This window comes from Lutra lutra, chromosome 6, assembly GCF_902655055.1.
Source record: "Lutra lutra chromosome 6, mLutLut1.2, whole genome shotgun sequence".
In the NCBI taxonomy this organism is placed as follows: domain Eukaryota; kingdom Metazoa; phylum Chordata; class Mammalia; order Carnivora; family Mustelidae; genus Lutra; species Lutra lutra.
In genome coordinates this window covers 30,803,079-30,812,616 of record NC_062283.1, presented here as the reverse complement: position 1 = coordinate 30,812,616, position 9,538 = coordinate 30,803,079, and the positions used below count along the sequence as shown (strand labels likewise).

The 9,538-nt window shown below is 43.3% G+C and overlaps 1 pseudogene; it reads left to right on the top strand.

The window, feature by feature from the left end:
- The first annotated feature begins 2,580 nt into the window (after window positions 1-2,580).
- LOC125101559 (butyrophilin subfamily 3 member A3-like) lies at window positions 2,581-9,176 on the top strand (annotated as a pseudogene).
- Window positions 9,177-9,538: the final 362 nt, after the last annotated feature.

The window sequence follows — 9,538 nt, the reverse complement described above, 5'->3', positions numbered from 1 at the left end:
TAGGTCTTTTGTCCATTTCAAGTTTATCTTTGTGTATGTGTAAGAGAACGGTCGAGTTTCATTCTGCTACACATAGCTATCCAATTTTCCCAGCACCATTTATTGAAGAGACTGTCTTTTTTCCACTGGATATTTTTTCCTGCTTTCTCAAAGATTAGTTGATCATAGAGTTTTGGGTCCAGATCTTGGCTCTCTACTCTGTTCCACTTGTCTATGTGTCTGTTTTTATGCCAGTAGCACACCGTCTTAGTAATCACAGCTTTGTAGTAAAGCTTGAATTCAGGCAATGTGATGCCCCCAGTTTTGTTTTTCTTTTTCAACATTTCCTTAGCAATTCAGGGTCTCTTCTGGTTCCATACAAATTTTAGGATTGTTTGTTCAAGCTCTTTGAAAAATGCTGCTGGAATTTTGATCAGGATAGCATTGAAAGTATAGATTGCTCTAGGCAGTATAGACATTTTAACAATGAGCATGGAATGCTTTTCCCATTTGTGTGTCTTCTTCAACTTCTTTCATGAGTGTTCTATAGTTCCTCGAGTTCCTTGAGTACAGATAGTACGTCATTAGTTTTTGATGTAATGTTCAGTGATTTATTATTTGTATACAACACCCAGTGCTTATCACAACACATCCTCTCCATAATACCCATCGTCCCACCCTCTCCCCTCTGAAACCCTCAGATTGTTTCCCAGAGTCCATAGTCTCTCATGGTTCATCTCCACCTCCAATTTCACCCCTTCAGGTTTCCTTTCCTTCCCCTAATGTCTTCCATGCTATTCCTTATGTTGCACATATGAGTGAAACCATATAATTGTCTTTCTCTTCTTGACTTATTTCACTTAGCATAATCTCCTCCAGTTTCATCCATGTCAGTGCAAATGGTGAGTATTCATACTTCTGATGGCTGAGTAGTATTCCACTTATATATGAATCACTTCTTCTTCATCCATTCATCTGTTGAAGGCATCTCAGCTCTTCAACAGTTTGGCTATTGTGGACATTACTGCTATGAATATTGGCTTCATTTCACTACATCTGTATCTTTGATGTACATACCCAGTAGTGCAATTTCAGGGTCATAGGGTAGCTCTATTTTTAATTTTTTGAGGAATTGGCACACTATTTTCCCAAGCGGCTGCTCCAACTTGCATTCCTACCAACAGTGTCAGAGGGTTCCCCTTTCTCCACATCCTCTCAAGATTTGTTGTTTACTACCTTGTTAATCTTTGCCATTCTACCTGATGCAAAGTAATATCTCAATGTGGTATTTTTTAAGATTTTATTTATTTATTGGACAGAGAGAGAGATCACAGGTAGGCAGAGCAGCAGGCGGTGGTGGTGGGGGGAAGCAGGCTCCCCTCTGAGCAGAAATCCCAGTGCAGGGCTGGATCCTAGCACCCTGAGATCATGAACTGAACCAAAGGTAGAGACTTAACCCAGTGAGCCACACAGGCACCCCTCAATGTTGTTTTGATATTTATTTCCCTGATGGCTAGTGATGTTGAACATTTTTTCATGTGTCTGTTAGCAATTTGGAGTAGTATTCGGCTACTCTTAACTGGGCTTGCTCATGCATCTTTGGTCATATTGGGGAAATATAATTAAAAGGAAATCTCTGAGAAATCTCCTTCACAGAGATAGTGGGGAAGAAAATCCTTTTATTATAGAATTAGATTTACCAAAATGTGATGTGCATCATATTCAATCCTTGAAGAGATGCAAAGACAGAGAAAATCACTCTTTTCCATAGCCATGCAGACACAGCTCATTACACATATGTTCTCAGGATAGTTGTTACTAGCTCTCAAGTAAGTGGACATGACAGCACCATCTGTCACAAACAGTTCACCCTAGATTTACATAGTAATTAGGTGACCATCTATGTTAGGTAGTTGACCTCATCCAGAAGAAAAACAAATTCTCCCATTTTTATAACAGGAAGTGGTTTTACACGAGGATCCTGGTGCCACTGAGGTTAGGCCCATACCCTGGCACAGGAAGGAGGAGAGAGGGGTGTTGTCTTTCTTGAGTGAGCCGTTCAAAGACAAGTTTCCCAGATCTTTGAGAAAGACATCCCTGGATCACAAAGCTGGCAAAAAGCCTATCTGTGTTCTTCAATGGACTTATGTACATTTCAAAGAGGAGAGAAAGCACCCACAGTCACATGTTTTCTCAATAAATGATGGAAAAAAAAAAAAGGAAGGGACTCTCTTCCCTTATTTTCAACAGGGAAAATTAAGCCTCTTTGCCTTAATTTTTATTTGTCCTGACAGTGGACCTTGGCTGGGTCTGCTCACATGTGTTTTGTTTAGCTGGCTCTTGGCTGGTCTAGGACAACTTTAGCTAGAAAGGCAGTGCTAGCCTGAGCATGTCCTTTTTATGGAAGAGGGCAAGGCAAATGGCAAAAGTAGTTTCCAACCACTGCTGGAGTCATATTCCCTGAACTCTTAGTGGCTAAGTCAAGTCACATGATTCAGCCTAGAAGCACTGTGTGAAGGCACTAACAGCATGTGGCCCAGGGTGAGCTGGGTGTAAGGAAGACTCAAGGATTGGAATGTTTTCATCATCGGGCTATCAAAGATGGGACCAAGTAAGTATGAACCTGTTCAGGATTTGAGTCTGAAGTATCTGTGAGGAATTCAGGCAGAGGTAACCCTCAGGAATGTGGATATTAGGTAGGTTCCTCAGGAGGTAGCTAGATTTATTGAAGGTGAAGTGATGTACCAAGTGGCAGTGGGTATGCAGATGACCTGGAGAGTGTGTGAGGTGAGAAGAGCAGAGAAAGATGGAATCTGAGAGCAAATTCCCCCTTCTGTTACTCTGGACAATGGACTTCCCACCCTCATGTTTGGGGAGAAGAGACCTGCCTTCTGTGCCTACCACAGGTCCCCATGCTCCTTCTGTTTGTTTTCTGTGGTAGCACCCCTGCTTTGTTCTGCCATGATCACTCCCCAGTGGAGACCCCAGAATGAAATGCTGCCCCTGGTGGTGTGCACCGGAAGGCTTTTCTTGCATCCCTGGGCTCTGGGAGACCTTTTGTACTCTCCAGCTTCTTTCTTGCAGGTGTGGGCTCTGCCCCTCAAGTTCACATCACAGGGCCAGGGGAGGACGGGGTCCGAGTGGTATGTAAGACATTGGGGTGGTTCCCAAAGCCCCAGGTGCGGGGGATAGCCCTCAGTGGAGAGAAGTTCCTGACATTCTCTGAGACCCATGCCCAAAATGCTGAAGGGCTGTTCAGTGTGGAGGCTGCACTGGTGGTGAAACATAGCTCTTCGGAGAATGTGACCTGCTCCCTTTCTAACCCAATCCTGAGCCAAGAGAAAGCAATTGTCATTTTTTTTCCCCAGGTCTGTGCTGTTTCCCTCTCCCAGTAGGGCCACAGGGAGGGACTGGGAGTCCCTGGGTGTGCTGCGTGGACTGTACTGGGCTGTGCCCCTGACTGTGTGTATGGCTGGACACAGAGGACTTCTTTCCCTGGACTTCTCCCTGGATGATCCTGAGCTTGTTGATATTCTCACTCTTTTAGTAACTCTGGGTGGACTGTTCTGGGCTGTGCCCCTGACTGTGTGTTTGACCGGACACAGAGGACTTCTTTCTCCAGATTTCTCCCTGGATGTCAGCCCTCATGGTGATCCTGACCTTGTTGATATTCTTATTCTTTGGGACTGCCTACTACACCAAGGGAGAACAAACTGCTAAGTGCCAGGAGATGAAGGAATGGGAGAAACTCCATAGGGAAAAGGAGGAGGACCAGTGGGCAAAGGAGGAGGCATTGAAAGCCAGAGGTAAGGCAGGGCAGTGGCCACAGTCTGTGAGTGTGGCAGCTGGTGCAGAGGAAAAGTGGACAGAGGGCCCTTGCCCTGGGTCAAGTGGCTGAGGAGGTCCAGAGAGGACATGGAGCTGTGGAGGCTCGTTGGATCTGCAGCTATAACTTCTAGGATACTTACATGTGCAATTGTGGATTTGTCAGGTGCAATCTTTGCTGTTCTTAGAGATGGGGCTTCATGCTTATTTCTCACTCTCTTTCAGATGAACTCCAAGCAGATCTCAGTAAGTTCTGCTTTTTCTCTAGAAGTTTCTGTGTCTTCTTTGAAGGAGACATTCTGGTTCTTAACTCACCTGTTTCCTGTGTTGCCTTTCAGACTGGAGGAAATCTGTTTATCTGACCGGTGAGTGACTGTCCAAGTGTCCTTGGGTCTTTTGTTCCACCTAGTCAAGGTGTCCCCTCTCCTTGTTTCAGGCAGAAACATGTGGACCTTCTCTGGGGCAGAAGCTGCTGGGAGGAAGAACCCTGTTCCATGAGCTTTCTCCAATCTAAGCCACTGTTTCCCACCCAGTTCTTGGGAACCCGGGGGTGATGGTGGTTCCTGGAGTCTGTCGTGCATCTTGGGTTTATTCCAATGCTGACCTGCATGCCATATTGCTAGCTCTTTAGCCTTCAGTCCAACTAGTTCTGTCAACACTTGGAATCCAGAAGCCAGCTGCTCTGAGATTTCAGGAAAATAACTATATAAATTAATGGGGTCACTAAGGATAGGAGTGTGACCTTAGCTCCATAATACCAACCAGGGAGTGTGTTTTCTCCAGTTTTCTCCACAATATACAAAAGGTATTGTATATAATTACAGGTGGTTCACAGACCCACACAACTTCCCACACAGTCCCACACACAGTCCCACACAACTTCTTAGAAGTTGTGATCACAAAGTGATGGGTAGAGGACTCGACAGACTATGTGTGAGAATGGGTGGAATGAGCTGTCAATGCCCCCAAATAGTGATTGTGTTATCTGAGAAGGATTGACCACCGTTTCCCCAGAGTTCACCTCAAACCCCGGCATGAAATTATCTCTCCTTTTGGGTTATTTCTCAAATATCTCTGTGTTCAATATCACTAGGTATAGTAATGATGTTTTTATACTTATGGAATTTTATATATTTTATCCCTGTAATTTTTTATACAGTGTATGTCAGCACCTGGCAGGAGGTTATTTCCTTTCCAGCATTTCCCCACTCTGCAGTGTCACCTGTAGCCCAGAGGGGAGGCAAGGGTCAGTAGATGAATGTTGAGCAGGCTTGTTCTGACTGAGGTCTCTCCAGGGTGTGTTCCCTTTCAGTCTGGAGGAAGGCACATCTGTAGGCAGGTAAGCTACTCAGTTTCCTGTTACCTTATCTCCCCAGGCTCAACTCAGCCACCTTCTATGTCACAGACCCTACACCAGGATGGAGTTGGTGTCCATGCTCCCCTTTTCACTTTTGGCTTCTTTCTCTTAAGACTGTAAGGATTATCCTTGGAATGACAGGTCTGTCTCCATTCTGACCCATTCTCTACTGCAGCTCACTGTTAGGGTTACCAAAACCCTCTGAATCCACTGCTCAATTCATATGTTTAATTGGTATATTGACAATAGAGAGGTTATTTATAAGGAGAGTCTGGAACAGGATTGTGACTTTATAAATCAGAAACTGTTGTGTGTAGAGGATTTCAGAAATCAAGCTTGCCTGCTTAGGACTCAGGTCTTCCTAGGTGGAATCTTGGTTCTGTATCCAATTTCCCCTGAAATTCCCACTTTTTTTTTTTTTTTTTGTCTCTGGTTTTGATTTTCCTGTTTCTTGCTAGACCTCTGGCATATTGGTCTTTATTTTGCTTCCTCATTCTCTGACTCCCTGTTGGAACTGGATTTCTCCCTTTAAGCCTCCTTAGGTGTTGAGGAATTAAATACTTTATAGCAGGTGATCTGAATCTGAGATGCAGAGCCACCACGATATTTATAGGTTCCTGGGGTTGGGGTCTGTGAACCACCTGCAATTATATACAATACCTTTTGTATATTGTTGTGTAAGAAGAGCAATAACTTATATATATATTATAATCATATTATATTATTAAATATATATTATATATTAAATATTTAACATCAAGATATGTGATATGTATGTGTTTTTAAAAACAGCTACTAATAATTGTTTTAAGCATTATCTTTCCTTTCAGGAGAATATTGCTTTTACATAATGGACTTAACTTGGTTGGGTTTTTTGGAGGCAAAGTGTGAAGATGCAAAAGCAGAAACCTAGACGAGTTAAAATTCTTTACTAGGGAAAAGTGGAGTTCAAATCAGGAAAGGAAAAATGTGTTAGGAGAAGAGAAGGAGCTGAGAAGGATAGTAGAGAGCCTGAGATTCCTTTGGAGAGATTATGGGCAAATAAGAGTGGTAGAATTGAGACCCCAAATCACAGCTGTGGTGGTTTGAGTGGGCAGTATACAAGAGGGTGTGCAAGTTATTTGCATGTATGAAAAGTAATAAACTCCTGATACTTGTTTGAGAGATTTCTGAGAGGACTTATACTTGTTTTAAGCTGTTTGAAAGTAGTCATGTAACCAGATTTGCCTCTGGTTATAATGAGATCATCTTGATCTTCCAGTGGTGTGGGGACAGGAGAGTGGTCTGGGGATCCTAAAACAATGAAAAGTTATCGAGACATTCCTTTAGTACCAGGGTAGGTTAAGAATCTGGGGCCTTTGAACCTGTGTAATATGTGCTTTTTCTTTTTGACTGTTTCTATTTATGATCAGGGATATAAACTGTGAGAACAGAGAAGGGGAAGCCAGAGGTGAAGGAAACCAGGGGTTTAGATGTGAGGCTCCTTAGAGAGCCTTGCTGATTCTTGGGATATATGTGAAAAATGATGATCAAATAATTATATTTAGCATTTCCCCTTCTCTGCTGAATTGATCTGCATGACTTATTTATTTATTTATTTATTTAAAAATATTTTTCCAATGAAGCATACTAGTAAAGTATTTTTTTATTATGTTGTGTTAGTCATCATACAGTACATCATTAGTTTAGAGTTCTGTGATTCATTATTTGCATTTAACATGCAGTGCTCATCACAGCACATCCCCTCCTTAATACCTATCACCAGGCTACCCCATCCTCCCACCCCTACCCTTCTGAAATCCTCAGATGCTTTCTTGGAGTCCATAGTCCCTCAAAGTTTGTCTCCCTCTCTTATTCCCTCACTTCAGTTTTCCCTTCCTTCCCATAATGTCTTTCATGCTATTCCTTCTGTTGCACATATGAGTGAAACCATATGATCTTTGTCTGCTTGACTTGTTTCACTTAGCATAATCCCCTCCAGTTCCATCCAGGTCAATGCAAATGGTGGGTATTCATCCTTTCTGATGGCTGAATAATATTCCATTATTTATATGAACCACACCTTCTTTATATATTCATCTGTTGAAGGACATCTTGGCTCCGTCCACGGCTTTTTTTTTCTTTTTTTTTTTTTAATTTAAAAAAAAAAAAAAGATTATAGGGGCCCCTGGGTGGCTCAGTTTCTTAAGCAGCTGCCTTTGGCTCAGTTCATGACCCTAGAGTCCTTGGATTGAGCCCCACATTGGGCTCCCTGCTCAGTGGAGACTCTGCTTCTCCCTCTCCTCCCTGCTCTTGCTGTCTCTCACTATTTCTGTCTTTCTCTCAAATAAATTAAATCTTTACAAAAAGATTGTATTTATTTATTTATTTAGAGCCATTGGAGTGGGTGGAGTGTTGAAAATCTCAAGCTGATTCCATGCTGAATCTGGAGCCTGATGGGGGGCTGGATCCAACCACTCTGAAATTATGACCTGAGCCCAAATCAGGAGCCAGATACTTAACTGACTCTTGCAGCGGCCAGTGTTTTAAAGTATGTGTTTTAAATTATGCCTTGTGTACTTGTATTTTGATCTCCCCCATTCTTTTCAAGAAAACCTAGCTTTCATGAAGGATATGTGGCTAAGGTTTGAGAAAACATAATTTGAGTTAAATCTGGGCATAGATTCTTCTTTTCAGGTGGTTATACAGCCTCTCAGTGGTGTTAAGCTTTATGGATTGGCTTTTATGGAAAGGCTGTAGCATGATGGCCGTGTGTGTGTATGTGTGCACACGTGCGCATGTCAGAAATAAATGCATCAGGGAATGTTTCCAAAAGATATTTCCCTGTAACTCTTGCATCAGTGTATTTCAGAAAACTAGATATAGACCCCAATGTGTTCAGACTATTCAAAGCCTTAACAAGAAACATGTGGTTCTTTTGTAGATTGGTGGAGGGAGAAGTTCCTGCCTTGTGACTTACTTTGAGTTCTTTCTGGGTCCTCCTACTGCTGCTCCAGGGTGACTGACCTCTCCTCAGCTTGCTGTTGTGACACAGATGTTGGCCCCATCAGTGGTGGTGGGTGAAGATGGGGTGGTGAAAGTCAGATAGGTGGGTTGGTGGGTGTGGATGATATCGGATACTAAAAAAATACCCTTCAGTGTTGGAGTCCAGTCTTGTCCTCAAATGCCTGTGACATATCAAAATTCTGGATCAGTCCTTAGTTACTTCTCCTGGTGGGTGGGGTGTATTCTTGAGTCACAAGATTTTCATCTCAGGAGGTTTAACCCTGCCCACATGCATCTAGGTGTCTGGTGGTGGGGGTGGTTGATGTGGCCTTGTTATAGGGCAAGGGGAGAACTCAAATGATTGGCAATTGTCCCTGCAGTGTCTGTCACTCTGGATCCGGGGGTCTGCAGATCCAAATCTTGCTGTTTCTGATGAAAAGTCTTGTGTGACCTGGAAGGATACAACTAAGGACCCAGAAAAACAGTGTAGCATCTTAGATCAGGAGGGCATCAATCAGGGCACTGTTACTGGGTGGTGGAGATCAGGAATGGAGACAGAAGTGAGTGGGCTCTGGGGATCTGTAGGAGAGCTGTGGAAAGGAAGGGCTGGTATAAGGAATCTCCAGAAAGGGGGATCTGGGTTGTGGGGATGTATGTAAATATACTGTTCCCTCCCTGATAATGCAGAACTCATTGTGCCAATTCCCCAGAGGGTAGGGGTTTTCCTGGACCTGAATGAAGGGGATGTCTCATTCTACAACATGACTGGTGGTTCCCACATTTTCTCCTTCCCTCTCTCTTCCTCATCTGGGACTCTTTCCGTACTTCAGGTTGAGGTCAAGAGATGTGTCCCTGTCCTCTGCCCTGGGGTGGGTGGGTCTGTTAAGACCCCTGTACCCCTTAACAACCAACCTTGTTCTTCAGAGGAGATTATGGGCAAGGGTTCATTTCAGGCTGTGGTGTTGATGGCGCTCTCCTAGGGGCTGAATCTCCATTACTCCCCTGTGGCCCTGAAGCTATGTCCCCATAATGCTCCTGGAGCTGCAGACTCCCAAGGGTAATAGCCTCTGAAGTTAGTCCTGGAAGACCTGGTGTCTTGCCCTTATCTTCTGGGTGTAGACTGCTGGGGTGTGGTTATGAGCATAGTCAGTTCATGCCTTAAGCTCAGGTATTAGAAGATAAATGTTGACTTTTTGAGCTTATATGGGATAGGCTGAATTTTGCTATTGGAAGTCGTGTTTCTTTTGGTCATAAAAATTATTTCATGGAATCTTTATATTGTTTTGATATGAAATGAGATGAGGTCTGAATTACTCTGACAAATTAAAGGGTGTTTATTTTATGCAGTTTGTGTTGTGCAGATAAACCCAGAGGCTATGAGTGAGTCATCAG